The sequence below is a fragment of the Metopolophium dirhodum genome, chromosome 1 (genome assembly GCF_019925205.1).
Source record: "Metopolophium dirhodum isolate CAU chromosome 1, ASM1992520v1, whole genome shotgun sequence".
NCBI classification, from domain to species: domain Eukaryota; kingdom Metazoa; phylum Arthropoda; class Insecta; order Hemiptera; family Aphididae; genus Metopolophium; species Metopolophium dirhodum.
Window position 1 is genome coordinate 3,372,617 of NC_083560.1, and position 19,444 is coordinate 3,392,060.

Genomic DNA, 19,444 nt, shown 5'->3' on the forward strand with positions numbered 1-19,444 from the left:
GTTCGCGGTTTGCCGTTTGTCTGGGTTTAGCCGACTAGTACTTTCGAACTGAGACGTTTATTACAACGTTAGTTAGGTTTCCCTTAAATAAATTTACACTCGACTGTTGGTTCTAACTACTGGTTTTTATTGTACACGTTATAATAATCAAAATAAAGACAATCTCGTAGCTCTACGTAATACAGACTGACGATCGTGTGAACCCACACGGCTGCTCATACCCGATATGCGGAGTGTGCATAACCGTTTGGCACGTGCAGGGGTTCACAACAGGGATCCCTCTGAAAAAAAGACCCGTTTCGTCAGCATTATAAATGTCTATAGCTTCATACCCTTTAATGAGAACTAAGAGTTTGCGTTTCCAATTTTAAACTGTATTTTGATTTACATCATTTACTTCCCCATTGATTTGCTTGCAGACGATATTGTGCCGTCGTTTGAACCGGTCAAGCCAACCGTTTGAAGCTTTAAAATCACTGATTCCGAGTTTTCCTGCCAATTTAGTGGCCTCTGTTTGTATAATAGGTCCGGAGATTGCAAACTTTTCGACCGACAATTGACGAACCACCTGTATAAATCTCGTTCAACTTGTTCATATCCCACCGACACCACTCTTTTACTTTTACCAGAATTTTTACAACTCACCCACTGCTCCATTAGTTTGTCTTTATTTTTTATTGCCTCATAAACTTGCGTTTTTCCACACTTAAATTTCACCATAAGTTCCTTCACTGAAAGATTCTCATGTTGCTTTAACTCGATTAAGTTTATTTTATCCGATAGCGTAAGAGTTGTTTTTTCGACATTTTAAACGATAGACGGAAAACGCAACGACGCAAACGACACGAACGTAACGATATAAGATTTGATACTGAACCAAGCAACTCAGATAATAATATTGTATGCGTATACGTATCAATTTTATTAGTTTTTAATGTCATCGTACGCGCTCGTATATCGATTATCTATGAGTATCGACAGTACAAAAATAAATTTATTACACGAAAATCGTGTTATATTTCCGTCTTAGCGAGGGTTTTCATCAACTTTCATTACAAAAACGTGTCCGTTTCCGGCTTGGCGAGGTTTCCGTCTTAGCGGGATAAAATTATATGTAATTTGAAACGGGACCAAACAAATATTCCGTAATACCGGGGTTTCCGTCTTACCGAAGTTCCATTTTAGCGAGGTTTTACTGTATCAATGATGTAATTTAAATAATATCACTGATTAAATACATTTAAATCTTTTAATTCTACCTAACTAAGTAGGTATGGCTTATGCCCGTGTTTGCTGTAATAATGATAATATAAAATCAATCAATATACTAATATAAACATAATATTGACTATTGGCTATTACGATAATACAGTGAAGGTTTTAAATAAAGTAGAAACTCATTATAAATTACGTACACCCTAATACTAGCCTTTAATATGATTTAATAAATGATAAACATAAACATAATATTTTACAGTTTTTGGAACTTATTTAAATATACATTTTTTGAAAGCCAAGAATCGACTTCATATTTATCCAAAATTGATCCAATTCAATGGTCTCCATTAAGTGCGCGTGTCATGTTTTTCCAAGGGCAGACGGCGTCCCACCTACAGCGCGCCAAATGATTTTTCGACGGTCGTTAAATATATGCTTAGTGTTTATTGTTTATCACAAACTCACTTTTAGGCAAACATTATCAACTATCGTCGTGTCCAATCTTCCATATCATAGTTCGTGCTGTCTACCAAAAACCGAGTGAGACGATTGAAATGTTACGATATTAACGGCTAGTTTTTATTTCATCACAAACGAGACGTAAATTAGGCAGTGGTTTGTCGGAACAGGTGGTTAAGTAGTTAAAGCAAACACTCCCGCACACACGCGGCAAACACAGGTGAAACCCAATCAAAAGCCGAATTGTGTAAAAATGTATTATGATATGTATATTTGTGACAAATCCAGATCGTACGTTTAAGAAATACAAAAAAATAAATTTTAAAAAATCAGTAAAATTAAGTAAATCATATGTACCCTTGGTACGACGAGTATGAATATTATAATCTTGAAATATACAAATTAGTAACAAAGGAAAGCTTACAATTAAAAAAATTACATTGTCAATTTCGCAAAAAAATCACTACTTTTAGGTAATGGGGCCTAACACGTTTTAAGGAGTAATATTTAGGCAACTCATATGACATGTACATTTGGGCTATGTCAATATGTGAGCAGTAAATTAACATTATTGTGTGTCACAGAGAATCACTGTAACACCGCATCTCACTCATGCACGCACGAGCCAATACATTGAGAAAAATGAAATATTATATTTTTGTTTGCACAACTATATAAAAACTACTAATCGGGGTAGTAATTAAATCACCCATCCTGAAGTTTGATTGTAATTTCGAAAAAAAATGGTTGATGTAATAAATTATAAGCTTCTAGACTATGCTCTTTAGGAATCGCTTTATTTATTTAAAATCAGATGTGCTCAAAATAAATACAAATGTAACCCAATTGTTTCATGGAATTTTTGAAAAAATTATCTTAATTTTAAGGTGCTTTGAAATTTAAAATTTAAAATCGACTTGAAACTTTTGTTTCAATAACACGTTATTGGTAGAGTGATCTAGGATATATGTAAATATATCACTGAAAGCAGATAAATGTGTAGAAAAAAATTATTTCTCTATTTAGACATTTACTACACAATTTTTAATTTTATTTTTTTTCCTTTGCCTTATAAAGGACATACTTAACAAATTAGTATAAAAATACTTACGACCAGTGACGTGGCGAGCTATATTCAAACAAGGAGCAAAGATTTTATTCTACCCACCTACCCAGTTAATATTTTATGGGACATATAAAAAAATTACGTTAAATTAAATTAAGTTTATTATTTACTTAACATTTATATATGGGTACAATAACAGTACATTCTTAAAACGATTGAAGTTAATAACATATAGGTAGCTTCTAGTTTATTATTTTATTATTTATGTTTTTTTTAAGATTCTGAGCGTAGCAAAACAATGTTGGTGTCCGATTTTCTACTTCAGCATCTTTTTGCTGATAGGAAAGTGAATCTAGTTGGTGTGTTTTCTTTTAGGTGAGGGGTGTAGAAATAAAAAAATTGAATAATTTTCAAAAACGTGGTAAAAACTAATATCATTGTATAAGAAAAACGATATTACTAAGTATATTTGATGATATTATTGTGAAAAAAGTAATTTATATTATAACCTACCTCGCCACCTCGGTATATTTACGTGGAACTTATGTTTTAAATTTTCAATCCTTATTGAATGTGGTATTCTTGCATTTTATAAAGCTAAATAAAAATAAATCTAAAATTATATCACAAAACAAAAGAGAACACTGCAGGTTTTTATAGCATTTCGTATACAAAAATACGGCTAAGTTAGAACACACTATTACATACCTACTATGTATACAGAGCAAAATTAGTAAAAGAAAAAGCATTTATGTTATATTTACGTAATAATAGTATACATTATAATTATAACTATAGGGCTTTGATTACAAAATTGGTGTAATTAAAAGGAATATTATGGTTGTTATTATTTTTTAATCTTGTGTTATAAGTGTGTGATGGTTGATAATCATTAATAATAGATTTAATTTTATACAATATATATAATAAAGTTTGTCGTTCATAAAGTAAATTAAAAGTTTGGATGCTAAAATATATGTATAATAAATTTGTTGAATATAATCTTGGCTTATTTAGAATAATTTTAAGTAAAGAATTTATAGTAATATTCAATTAGAACATTAATGTGGCTAGAGTATGTACTATTGTGCTAGAGCTAAAAAAAACTACCCTTAAAGTTTTTAAGTCTAAGATATTGCAAAGTAGGTATTTTAAATTTATAAAATAATTTTTTTATTACATTATTAACTAAATAGATATGTTCCAAAAATTTTGCATTATAAACTCTTGTAAAGGAATACATTTACATCAATTTACATGATACCTATTTTTAAATATTTACATTTATAAGAATGTGTACATAAAGATAAGTCAGTACTATAAAAAACTATAATAGTTAGTGATATTAAAAATTACATATTTAGATTTACTTAAATTTAAATTAAGGTTATTATCTTCACACCACTCCTTAATTAAATCAATTTAATTTGTAATCGCAAGTAGTAACTTCACCTTGCCATCTACCGGGAGTGAATATTTTGTGCTATCTAAAAACTGGCCAGTGAGCAATCTGTAATAATTATAACCAATGATATTACTTTTGTTAAATTTGAGTAATTAGGGTAGTGATTTACAGTTTTTACTTAACTTAATAAGTAATTAACTACAATATTTGAAATGGGGAATTTTGTAATATACTCAATTCTTTAAGAGGATGTCAGCGCACTATTTGTTTTCTCTCTCTAGCCCAAGCGCAGCATAGACAAAATGCATTAACACAGAATAATTTATTTTTTATTTTTTTAAGTAATCTAAGAGTAAAATCACTCATTACAAAAACGATGGAGAAAACATTTTTTGAGGGTATGACATTGTCTCAAAACAATTTAAACATAATTTAAATATACAACATTTTTTTGTTTATTTTGAAAGTTGAATACAAAGTCAATTAACAATAAAATATAAATTCGATAAGTCATACCCTCAAAATATTATGCTCTATAATTTATGCAATAGTTGATTTTACACAGTTTACTCAAAAATCATAAAAAAAATATTTTTGGTCAAAGTGTTTTATCTATGTTGCGCGTGGGTCTGAGAGAGAAAACCAATATTGTGCTGACAGCCTCTTAATGTTTTGCTATTAACAAAATATTAAAATATTAAATGAATAAAACCAATAGGTGAAATCTCAACATAATTATGTGAATGTATTTTTATAGATACTAACCATTTGTTCAATGTTTATGAGCACTATAATTTTTGTATATTAAGTACATGACCATCTAATATGGGAAAAAAACAAGTTTTGGATGACAAACTAGTAATTTTCTGGACATGTGCGGTGTTAGTACTTAACAAAGTTTACTTCTTGACTAAAGTTAATTCAAAATCTAGTAAAATTTGTTATAAAATTAATCAATAAAAACATTGTTCGAAATTGCCGCCGTTTATTGAGCAGCAGTTGGCAACCGGTCCGCGAGACGGACGGCGCATCGCGCGGACCGCGGACACCGGGCTCCGGACGAATCGCTGCCGGCAACTTTACACTATAATTTTTTTTATAGTCCTCTCCGTACGCTCTAGGCGAGCCCACTGTACGTGTGTCGCGACCGTCTGCCGTTCGGCCACCGCGTGTGGTGCGATTTATGTTGTGTTATTATATTCTTCGCTGTGTGTCGATTATTATTTTGCGTTAGTGCAGTGATTCGTGATCGCGCCGTCCGGCGTGCTATTATTACTGTTTATACGTATGGTACTGTGGTGCTATCCCTCGTGTGACGCCAAGCTCGGTGCCGTGAACACGTAACGTGCGTATTACGCAATCCGGTCACTCGCCGTCGTCCGGTGCCGTCGCCAACAGCCGCCGCGCCCCGTTCACCTGCTTGGCATCGCCATCGTCGCCGCAGCTGGCTCAGCCGTCGCCGCCGACGATACACCGCCCCACCGTGGCGCTTGTGCCGACCGGTAATATTTTATCTATGGTCATTATTGTTATCTACGCCTATCAATATTATTATTTGTTCCTTATTATTGTTTTCGAGTATTGCAATACACACCTTATTATTATTATTATTACAACGATAGTGTTTTTATTATATAATATATCGGTCACCTATCCCGTCCAAATTTGAACACCATTTTTTCGTCACTTAGTAAAGTAGCTGCTCGGCCAAATGCTAGTGAATAGCCGGCAGCCCAAACAAACATAATTACTTAGAACTATTGATTTAAATACTTACCAGATTTAAAAGACCTTTGTTGTATAGCAACAAACTCTTCCCTTCTAAAAAAATGTATTTCAAATTAAATTTGAATATAAATATTGTATAACTTGGTTACATTATCTCTTCAAACAGACATCACTACATATGATATCTTCACAACATAAGATGGTTGATGTTTAGAAAATATTATTAACAACATATCATATAATATGGTAATAATAAAGTAATAATAGAAGCCCAGACAAATGCCAAAATGTATTAAGGGTGCCAGTTTTTTAAATTTTCCACAATTCTATGCAATTTGCAAACTAAATTTTATATTTTAGTTGCTACCTCAATTATAAGACATTTCCACAAATCTACTACACGATACCTATAAAGGGGGGGGGGGGGGGTGTGGATAAAGTATATTATATTGAAAAAAAATGACTTTACGGGAATAACTCACAAGCGTTGTAGAATTGTCGGATTTTGATGACTAATTTTTTATATGGAAGAAGAAGACTTCCTACAGTCCGCATCAATTTCTGATTTTGTATTTTATTTCAAATAATTGTATTAAAAAATTTGTGAAAAAATGCTTTTCATCTTGTATTTTTTTAGACATATTTTAAAGTTTGAGAGTAAAATATTGAAAAACAGAGTTCGATGCGGGCTGTAGAATATTTTTGTGTAGCAATTAAAAAAAAAATTATGAAATTTGGTAGATTCTACAAGGCGGTATCATTATTTTCGCAGTGTATTTTTGAAGACAAAATGGCATTGGCACTGGGCGCCTTAAGTATAATCGGTTTCCCTAAATTGATAAAAATAAAAAATGAATTTAATATTTACCAGAATCTAAACTAGAATATGACATTTTTCATTGTTTTTTAGATTTTATTTCTTCAGCTGATAATGAAAGATCAGCTCTGTACTTTGAAAATTGTTTCATATTTTCTTCACAACTGTCAGAATTGCCTAAGATAAAAAAAACATTTTATTTTTAAATAAAGAGAATTTTAACTTGATACTAATTCATAGTAGGTAAAATGAATAGTATTCATAGCCCAAGCGCTTGCTATCATATTTTGAATGCTTGGTTGTAGCTCAAGTGCTACTTTTATAGAGAGTTTATAAAGTTCAGCTTCATCAGGTTGGCCAAATATTTTATTAACAGCGGATTTCTGAGAACATACAAATTGTATTACTTTAAAAGCATTATCAATCAAGAGGGAACTATGTTTTTTTGCTATTTATTACTTTTACCTGATATATTAAATGAAGTGCTTTGAGAAAGGTTTCATTTATTTATTGTGTAGGGTGAATATCTTTAATATGTATTTTAGACTGTATTGAACTTGGTTAGGTTTGTATTGAAGAAGGTCTTCCTGTGATATTGTAATATTGTTCTTACAGTTGAATTTATTACCTAAAATATAATATTAAATAATATATTAACAAAAATACTATCTTTAATTATCAAACATTAATTCCTATTTAGGTAGTATATTCAAATTTGTACATTTTTAAATTTCAATTCAACAAATAATTTATAAAAATTGTAAAACAAATAAGGCTTAATTTAACTCACTTTAAACTATTTTTAAGAGCAATGATATCATGTTACATTCAGTATAAAATGAGGTATAAAATAAATCTAGAATACCAAGAACGGAAAAACTACCAGTTAAATCAATTTAACCAGTTACGGAAACTATAAAACTAAGCCTTAAAATATTTTCAAATAAAAAACTAAATAATCCACCTAAATCTGTTCTGATAGGTGATGAAGCGTTTCCACTGAACACTTATTAGATGAAACCATTTCTCAGACAAAAAATATACAATTATTGATATTGCCAAGCTGGACGAATAGTCAAGAATGCATAATATGGCATAATGATAAGTCGTTTTTAAGTGCTTAGAAAAGCAATACAATTTACTAGATACTGTTAAACAATTAGTAAAGGTATCATGTGCCCTCTACAACTGTATAAGAAAGAGTCGATATAGAAAACCTAGAACCAGTTGATATTAAAGATTATAAAAGAGGCATGTTAGACCATGGTCGCGGAGACATGGATATGAAAATAATAGATTGATAAGCTTAGCATCATCACAAAAAAATTACTGCATTAAAGCAAGAAAAAAAAAGCGGCATTTGCTGACTACTTTATGGCAGAAGGAGCAGTACATTGGCAACGGATAACCCCTATACGGATTTAAATAGTTAAATATATTATATTTAAGAGGACGTAACACTGATATTTGTTGTCTCCGTCTTACAAGTGTGTAAAAATATGCGCACAAATTTACAATCAGCAGAACACGTGTAGCTTTGTTGGTTTAAAAATTAGAGTGAATTGACCTATTATGAAACTTGATGGCAAGAATATTATCAGTGTTTGGATGTTGGTTTTTTGAGTTAGTTTAATTTTTCTGCAAATTATACGTATATAATATACCGTAAATTAAAAACGCTCATAACTCACTTAAAAACTGAATTATCGTAGGTAATAACCAACGTACAAACCCAGATAATGTTCTTACCATCAAGTTTCAATTCACTCTAACGTTTAAACTAATGAAGCTACGAGTGTTCAGCTGAGCGTACAATTGTTATGTTATGTACTGGTAAGACGGAGACAACAAATACCAGTGTTACATCCTCTTAATATACAACAAAAGTAAAAATAATAATGAATTATATACCAAAATTTAATATTTTTCGTTAAATTTTTGTCTTTGGTAAATTATATAAGATAAAATCTGTACCTTCATATGTTGTGTTTCCTAACAGCTCTGTCAAAATTGCCTGAATCAATAAATCATTTTATATCGAAAATATAATTATGTTACAGTCGTTGCCAGATAAATTGAGACGGCAGTGATGATATTTGACAAAAGTAATAGGAACGAAAATTCACACATCTGCAACTGAAACTGAGAACTCGAAAAGACGCAATACGGATATTGATAATACTATCGTACTATAGCCCAATGAACCAAGATTATGGTATAATCACGGATGTGATATTTTCCTAGCTCTGTGCTCAGCAGCAACAGGCTGTCTCTCTTGTTTTTCTTCGTTGAAATTTAGGCTCACATAAGAAGCGTAGCTTCAATAATATATTCATATATTTATAATACCTGTATGGCTATATTTTATATTTTATGTTTACCTACGTAATTAATATGCCACGTAATAAATGTTTTTATGTTGTATTGAAATATCTAATACTATAAAATAATATTATAATACTGTATGTGGCGACTGTAGGCTGCACTGCGGGGTAGTGCTATTTTGCGGTAGCCGTCAGCCGGTAATGATATTTGATAAGGTCAATGATTATTGAGAATTGTCGTGCCCTACGTGAATCCGACAAATACGACAAAAAACAAAACAGTTTGTATTTCGTCGCATCGGCGTGATCAGAATAGAAATCGTCGGATCTACGTAAGGACTATGTTCTGTTCTAAGTATAACAATATCCTAGGACCTAGGAAGTAAAGTTATAACGTTGTAATGTGTGGCGTGTGAAATGGATTTTGATTTGATAACATATTTTTTTCGTTAATATAAATGACATCGAATTAAGAAACAATTTTCAAAGGCCAACACATGATGCTTTCGCGTTGACCGATTAACTGTTTGTGAAGAATTTTCGGCTATCAAAAGAAATTGCGCGGTATTTGATTAATATATTAAAGTCATACATTGTAGTTGATACTCAAATGTCTTCTATTGTTATCCAAACAAAAGTAAAGTAAAAATGTATAATTATTAATCTAGTTTAAGTAGTGTACATTCAAATTTTTTAATTTAAGTTTACGATAACCATGTTGAATAACATGGGATTCGGAAAAAATAATTGATAAATTTGTGTGAGCGCTAAACTGGATTTGATCTGTATTATCATTTGAACTTTAATTAAAAACTGATGTTAATAATAATTTTTCTTTTTAGGTTTTAGTAGCTTTACATTTTTTTGTTACTGGGTCGTATCAAACGTCAATTGACAATAGTAATGAATTTGTCAGTCATCTGTATCTAGATGTGTAAAAAAATAGTTGCTGCTTTGAACCAACTCAAAATTTTTAACACTTGGGTAAAATTTCCTAGCAATATTCAAAAGCTTGATGGTCTCCGTAACATACAGTATGTTAAATTATTTATTTATTTAATATTAATTAACGCCTGTTAGGGCAATTTTACAAAGGTAAAAGTAATTTTTGAAACACTTATTTTTACAATAGTTTTTACTTAGTAGTATACTTACATATTATAAATTATTATAAATTAAAAATGTACATTATACAATTTTATGTGCTGTTTGAAACTAATTTTGTTAAAACTGTGAAGGTTTTATAGAAAAACTGTATTTGGTGGAGTTATGGGATGCTTAGATTTTACCCACATTGTACCTCATTGTATCTCCTTCAAAAAATTTGAATCTTGTGGAAATGTAATATCCGGAATATGTATATGTCAACCGCAAGAATTACCATTCAATTAATTTCAGCTAGTAGTAGCTAGTACCAAAGTAACTACACAATGCTCCACGTTTTAAATATAGGTATGTGATTCAAATCTAAAACTACTGAACGTAATAGCACTGTTTCCCCGGAAGTACTCACAATGTTCATATATAGAACAACAGCAATGTTTCAATCGTACTCGAAGAACTACATGCACATAATTATAGTGACTACTTTTTATTAGGCAAGTTGTATTTAATAATACTAGCTATCCATAATAATTTGTGTACCTACTAGGAAGATACATATTATCAACTTTTTCACGACTTAAAGTGGTTATTTGATACAACCAGTTGATAAAAAACTAATTAGAACAATATGTATGTTTCGAGTATAATTATTAAAAACTTTTTTATATATTTTGATAGGCGATTCTGGTTATGCTTTACGTCCATGGCTCCTAATGCCCATTGCTCAACCAACGATAGCAGCCGAAGAAGATTACAACAAAAACCAAATGTATATAAAAAGTGTAATAGAAAGATGCAACGGTGTCCTAAAAATGCGGTTTTCGTAGCAAATCAATATTTTCTCAAGTTTTATTTATTGTGTAGGTAATACCATCGGTACTGTTAAATCATGTGTAGGAGTCTTTTGAAGAACAGAGTACTCCATTATAAGTCAGAAAAAGTCACTGTTATAATTAATGCATGCATTGTTCTACACAACATGTGCATCGAGCACAATATTGCTAAAGTGATGAATGTAACTGTAGAAGATTTTGATTTTGGAATGTATCACAATCAAAAACCACTCAATGAACACGAGAATGATAAACGCAATAGAAATTTGATGTTAGGAAGAAGACAACGGGACCGTATTGTAGGGTTTCTACAAAATCAATTTGTACTACAAGCATAATCAACTGTTTCAATTTTAAAAAGTATATTTTACTATGTACGAGTATAGTATAGTCATTATAATTTATAATTTATAATTATTACATGATAAGTTCCTTGATTTTTTAGGTAACAATTATTTTATCAGCAAGAAGTGTCTTTGATGAAATTAATGAGGCAGCATCTCGGGTTACGTAAATGATAAGTTAGCAACGTCGCATTGCGTCTCTGAGACCTTCTAGATGGAATGAGGCATTGTCGTAAACTTCAAGTATTAAGTAAGTACACTTATATTTAGATATTATATCATTCATAACTTATTTGCCAAAAATATGAACGTATCCACATGAGCGTGTTCAGACATTTCTCCCAGGTAAGTCGTACATAATACATTAACACATACACATAATATTATATATATTCACATTCATTCCTAAGTTATAAAAACTAATAGATGCAGTAACCTCATTTAACTACATATACCTTAGTAAAAAAAATATTTTATATGTAAATAAAAATAAAATAATTCAAAATATTGAATATTGAGGGGGGGGCTCGCTGAGTATTTAAGTACCTACCATGACTACCTGGTGCACACATTTATGTGTATGGTGTATCCAAACATACATAATATATAGGTCATTTAAGGTTATATTTATATACTTATTTTTATTTATTTTATAGATTAATTGATAGTCAATGTTTGGCCACTGCGATAGGAAAAACTTTGTTATTGTAGCTGGGTTTGTTAATTTAAGTATTTTCAATATCAGAAATACTACATTTTATTGGGTTTTGTGACTTTTCAGATCTATGTTCTCAGACCATGTACAAAATCCAAGTGTACAAATATGTAAGAATTATTCATTGAATTATTTTTTTTGATGTACCTATTTATTAACTACATAATATTGTAACTGAATATCATACTTACAAATGTTTACTAATCTATAAATTGTTGAAGGTACACGCATATGCTCCAAGGCAGAGCCAGTCACCAGCTTTCGTTTTAAGTGCATACGTCCATCCGTGGTCAAGCTTATACGTGTTTGTATTCATGTCCACACTGTCGATGACTATTTATGCAGAGGCCTTTAGGTAAATTGTGTCAGTCAGTTACTTTCAATAATAAAATATTTACAATATAAATATTAGTTAAGAAATACCTTACATTATTGTATTATTATTTAAATAGTTCAAATGGCTTCAATGAGTGTCACACAGGCTGCACACAACCGCCTAAAGCCTATAATTAATGCAGCACAAAATGTCTAAATGTTGTACATAGACTGGCACAGATACGGTCGCCAAGAAGAAGATTTATTTAATTTCCTTTGCCAATTTCAATGAACTCTTCGTAATCCGCAAGAATAATTATAATATAATATAATATTTTATGATATGTACCACTCTCACCCACACTATTACCGGTCTTTAAAATATGTCTTAGTTAAGCATATTAATGTGTTATACATTTTGAAAATTGAAGACCTATTAATTAGCATGATAGTCAAATAATGGCACTTTTTTACATGTTCTAAGCTTATGTTCTGCAAATTTTCCAATACAGTTAAGTTTAGTGATTTTTGATATTAAAGTGATTTTAACCTTAAAGCGAGTTATAACAATGTTTACGTTTTTATATTGTATAACTAGCCTTGAAATTAAAATATTGAAAAAATCCACGAGAGTTTAAACACTGACTTAGTAAACACTAATTCAAAACACTAAAATACTGTATTAGAAATACAGAATGTATTTATTTATTTTATGATTAAATTTGATTTATTCTAATTTTGATTGTGCAATCACTGTTTTTCTGCTATGAAACATAATAAATCCTATAATTTTTTATTATATATTGGCAAAAATTTGTATTCTACATATTATCTAGAAAATATTTTTTATAATTTTTAATAAAATACAACAGAAACCCACAATTTTAATAAACTTGCAATGTATCTTTACGTAATCAGTATACTCCTTTTCAAAAGAGAATATACCGCTTTCGCGCATGTCGAATGATTTGATTGGTGCGTCGAGAACCACGTAATCACGCTAACAATAGGGAATTGGTGGGGAATGCACGCTGCCGGGCATAAATTGGTGGCCGCCGGTATATTTTCTTTTGAAAAGGAGTATAGGTAGGAATTTCAAATTATGAAATCGTATGGTTTAAAACAAAAGTGTGTGAATATTAAAAAAAATATTTAAGTATAATTTTAGCTAAGAATATATCAAAAAATCAATTCTAAAGCTCAGATCTTAACCAATTTGCTTATTTTTTCTTTTTCAGGAATCGCAGAATTGTTTTTTTTATTTATTCTAATTATTAATATTTCCTTGTAAATTTTTATATGCTACTTACATCATTATTGTTAATACCCACATGTTTTATAGTTTTTCACTTATTAATGTCAAAACTAAGTTATAAGAAAAATAATATTTATAGTTGTATTGTAAATAATAATAATAAATTTCATAGTTTGTATGTTATCAACGTTGTATTATGTATTGCGCATCTTTGTCAGTTGAGTTTGATTGCATTAAAGTTGAATATATGTCTTCTAGGGTTTTATATATAATATTTAATGTTTACAATGTTGGGTAGAAATGTAATGAAAATTACAAATTACTGTAACGAAATTAAATCGAGTTTGATTGTATTATAATTGAATATATGTCTTCTAGGGTTTTATATAATATTTAATGTTTACAATGTTGTGTAGAGATGTAATGCAAATTACAAATTACTTTTAGAGTAACATTGTAGTAATTACGTTATAAAAAAAAAATTAACGCATTTAGTTTTAACACATTTTGTTCATGTATAACATTAAGTCATTAATAATATACCTACCTGGCTAACCTATAAAGTGTATATAATAATTAATAGTGTTACCACTATTTATTAGTTTTTATTGACTGATTTTGTAATTATTTTGTAACTTCCTACTTTTTGAATGTAAAAGTAACATAACATGATAAAAATAATATCGGGAAACGTGAATGTAATTTAAATAAAAATTATTAATGTAACTAGTAACGTAATTTTATCACTATTTAAAAGTAATTTACCCAACACTGAATGTTTATAATATTATATAGTTGTAATTTTCTGTTAAAAAAATATATAAAATAGGTATTCAGCATACACTGTGTGCTGTTTATAAATGTAATATACCCTTAAATAATAAGATATTTGTGTTCAACAGAATCAAATATTTTTTTAATATCGAGGAAAATGCCAAGTATATTTAGTTGATTATCAAGATTTTTATAAATTAATTTAGTAGTTGGTATTGTATAATGCATCATTAGTTTTAACACATTGTTCCTAAATCCAAACTGGTTATTGTGAAAAAAATTGTGTTATCTAAGAATTCTAATATCCTAATCTTAAACATTTTTCAACAAAATTTGATATAGTTAGAATTAGACAAATAGGCAGATAATTATTACATTAATTTTTTTCGCCAATTTTTTAAACTGGTATAAATATTGATTCTTTGAATGACCTTAGAAATTCACCTTGATTAACACAAATATCAAATACTAAGGATAATGGCAAAAGATTTAGAATTAACTGTACATTTTTTAATATTATTTCTTAGTGAGTTATTACAGAAGAAATTAAAATTATTACATTTATTAATTTAATTAACGATTTCCAATGGTTCAATTGGTCTTAAGACACAGACTTAACAGTTATTATTTAATTCACAAAAGTGTACTGTTTTAAAATTACTATTTTTAATATTCATAGATATTTCAGCAACAAAATTGAAGAAAAAAGTATTAATAATCTTATCTAATAAGTGCAATACATATTATTGTGTTTGTTGTTCATATTTATAAATTATACATAACATATAACCTATCAACTATTTATCATGTGTATAAATAATTTTTCTTACATTATTAGTTAGCTTAATACTAATTATTAAGTAGATTATATGACAGCAACTAATTCAACGACGTGTTAGGTAAATGTTCAGAATAAAATTTATTATTATTAAAATTTATACTCCAAAATCACTTAAAATTAATCTTTAATTTTAGTTGTTTTGACATTTTTGTTAGTATATTATTTAAAAATGGAAAGCTACATTTTATCAAATAAATTATAGAGCCTATAAATATGATTATTTTTTTCCAAACTTATCTTCGGAATATTATAGGAAGGTACTAAGCCTAAACCTAACCTAACCGAATGGAAAGAATAGCTCGAGATTTCGTACAGCTGCTGTGGGACACGCGACACAAACAACAGAAACCACAGCAGCTTACGGCAGACTGACTCGTTGTCGCGCGCACGGATACATCCCACAACAAAACCATCCGTGATAACGGACAATGCGCGACGGACGAGAGATATGGGCAAAGTTTTCGAAGACTCCTCGTCCGTCACGCAGACCAATTCGAGGAAAAAATGCGGCGACTTGAACAAACACTATCGTAGGCCCTATAATAAAATATTTTTTTTTAGTTTATTATCCCTAAATGATATTATACAATAACACATTTATTATTATTAACTAGATCTAAAATAATTTCAGTTTTTAATTTAAATTCAAAAAAGGTGGATAAGTGGATGTCGTTCTGCTGTACAGTAGGTTACAAGTGGGTCACTGTAATGGATGGTGTTAAATTTGAATTCAATGATATAATATCATTGTATAAGAAAAACGATTCTGAGCGAAAACGGTCAGTCAGCCTATGATAGGAGCCTATGAAATAAGTATATTTGATGATATTATTGTGAATTAAGTAATTTATATATAACCTATTTACGTGGAGCCTTGTTTTAAATTTTCAATCCTTAGCCATAAAAGTTAAACATTTTATACATTTTTAACTACAAAATAATTAATAAATTATAAATTTGATAAATGTTTTCAAAATTTGAACTTTAAATGCTTATAAAAAAAAATTGTGCCTATGTATTTTTAATATTTTCCAACTGCAATTGTAACATTATATCAGGAGCTTTGCATTAAATTTTCACGCTTTTTTACACAACAAATACAATTTTATTGATATTTATAGAAAAAAAAACTAAAAAAATTGAAAACTGACTATGTCCGTAAACAGTTCAAAAAGAGTAAATTATTTTTCAAAATTTTATGGTGTATAGAAAATGCTAATATAAACATTCAGTGAAATTTTCAAGTATCTACAGTCATTCGTTTTTTAATTACAACAAAATAAGAAAATCGTTACATGAGATATCGAGTGAATATCAAATGTTGTAAAAATATAAATGTCAGACGCTCATAAAAATTTAATTTAAGTTTCTTGTAGACATTTTTTTTTTTTGATAAAGGTAGAAAAACTTATGAGTAATCTTATATTACATTTTCAAATCTTAGATTTCAAAAGAAAAATTTTTATGAATTCTCAACTCAAAATAATTTGCTAATTTTCGTGATTTTTCCGTATTTTGTCAAAATTTGAACTTTTAATGCTTATAAATAAAAACTGTGACTAAGGATTTTTAAATTTTTTTCATCTGCCTTTGAAACAATAACCTAGGAGCCTTCTATTAAATTTTCAATTTTTTTTACTCAAAAGATAAAATTTTATTGATATTTTTAGAAAAAAAAACTAAAAAATATGGAAATTGACAATGTCCGTTAACAGCTCAAAATAAGTCAAAATATTTGGAAAATGTTATGGTGTATAGGAAATGCAATTATAAACATTCAGTCAAAATTTCATGTCCTTACGGTCATTTGTTTTAGAGTTACACAAAAAACCAAAATCGATTTTCTCCTAACCTAACCGGACAAACTTCGTTTTGGAGTTATTGATGAAAAACTTCAAAAACTACATTTTTTTTGTATAACGCGAATTTTTTTTAAAAAAATACTTAGAGTTAAATATCGATCAGACAAAGAATCGAAAACATTCCCCGATTTGTTGTGGAAAACTACCTTGGGCAGGCCTCTGAATTAAACATAGTTTTTAAAAAGAACATAATCGGCTAACGTTGCCACTAGCACGCTGCATTTTTCTTAATATACTGTTCGCGCCGCCGCGGTCGTCACCGCCGAACCTAACCTAAGCGCCACTCGCATATTGTAATTATACGTACTCGCAGTATATTCCACCGACCGACACACATACACACACAAACACATATTCGTTATTGTATGTCTTATTTTTGTAACTTTTTCTGTTGTGTATTATAATATAATTGTATATTACGCCCGCACAGTTATCAGCCGCTGTTTGTTGGGCGCGAATCGCCAGAGTTGTATATTGTTTTTTTATATAATTTGTTATACTGTGCGCGCTAATCGGCACTTAACGAGTCGTCGTATAGTGTGAACCTGATAAGACTTATTATTACTTAGTAATAAGTAATAACTAATAACCTATTATTGTTATTTTGAAGCAGTGCGCGCTAATCGCCACGGACATATTATTATTATTATTATTCAAAGGCGCCAATCGCGACTTATTATTATTTTCTTATTTGTTATTTGAATTATTGTCCGGCTCGAATAGCCAGCGATTTAAACTTATTTTTTTGTTTCAAGGGCGGTAATCGCCGCAAATTTATTATTGTATTTGTAAGCGCGATTCGTGCATTTATATTATATTATGATTTATTTTGTAAGCTCAAATCGCTACCTACATATTGTTATTTCGTTAAATACTGGCGCGATTCGCCGTTCATTCTCTCATTATTGTTAGTGTGCGCTAATCGTCACTGATTGTATTTGGTATTATTGTCAGTTCTCGAGCTTTTATTGTTATTTATTATTATTATTATAGGATAGGAGCAGCTGGCGGCCAGCCGTGCTCCGTCTAAATTGTGAGTTTTTATTATACATTATTATACTATAATATTTGTTGAGCCAAAAGGGCTAAAATTATATACAAGTATTTGTCGTGCCAGAGGGGTACTATATTATTATTATGTTTATACATTTTTTGCTAATTATTATATTTCATCTAGTGCATTATTTAGTACCATTATTTGAGTTACCTATTTATCTTAGTTTATAAGTACACACACACACACATATACACACCTACACATCCACCGCATACTAACACTCGGAGTTTTGATAGGCGAACCCGTTCACTTCTCCTGAGTCCTGAGACGCTATACGCCTATACCTGACACACACAAATACACAGGTCGGCCGGTGTGCAAGTATCACGCATAAGTATACGCTGAACGGGCGCACGGTCTATAATTGTACCGTACCCGGCGCGAACATATACAAATCATAGATAATATAAGAATGCATAGGGCATGCCCATACCAGTTTCATATGGGGCTGTGTGTTTTTTTGGGGAAGACAGAACGTAAAGATAGAAAGATATGGGGCTTGGTCCAAAAACTGTTTACAATATTTGTCAATTTCAAATTTTTATTTTTATTTTTATGCTTGTAAATTGAAATTGGAATACTCAAATTACTTTAAACTTTGCGTACATAATTAGTTTTAATTAGAATAATATAGATCGTTAATTATTACTAATTAATCATTTATGTTATTTATTATCATTTATCAATTATCATAACAATATTGGCCCCATATAACCTTAAAAACGTATCACTAAATTGTCTAGTCATAAGTTCTTATATCGATGGCTAAGAGGCCAAAAGTTGTAAGTCCAATTTTCTTCAAAATCGTTTTATTACTCCATAGGGTTTATCTGGGTCGTCATTTTGATTCGGTAAAACATTACAAGTCAATATCATAATTAAAACATGTTTTATTTATACTTTAATTTTTGTGTTTTTAGTGCAAGATAGATTTTTTTTAGTGCACACATATAACAGGTCCTAATTTAATGAGACATACAATAAATATTTTAACATGATCTAAATATCAAGCGGACAAATATAACAATAAGTCCGGACTTGTTACTTTTGTCAAAAACAATACATTCAATTTTGGACGTGTTATGTTTTAGATAATATTGAATTTGTTTATCTATTTATAAAAAATGAATATGTCCGGACGTATTATTTCAAATAATCAAAATTTTTAATTTTAAATTACACTAAATAATATGATATCTTCAATTAGCATAAAATATCATTAAACACGGGTTTTATTTGAATAAAAATTTGATGAAAAATTCTACTTTATTATTTTTTACATTCAATAAAAAATTGCAATATTTTTTATATTTTTTACTTTTTTACT

The 19,444-nt window shown here is 29.6% G+C and overlaps 1 pseudogene; it reads left to right on the top strand.

Annotated features, from left to right (window-relative positions):
- The first annotated feature begins 9,358 nt into the window (after positions 1-9,358).
- LOC132935776 (putative nuclease HARBI1) lies at positions 9,359-13,955 on the top strand (annotated as a pseudogene).
- The last annotated feature ends 5,489 nt before the right edge of the window (positions 13,956-19,444 follow it).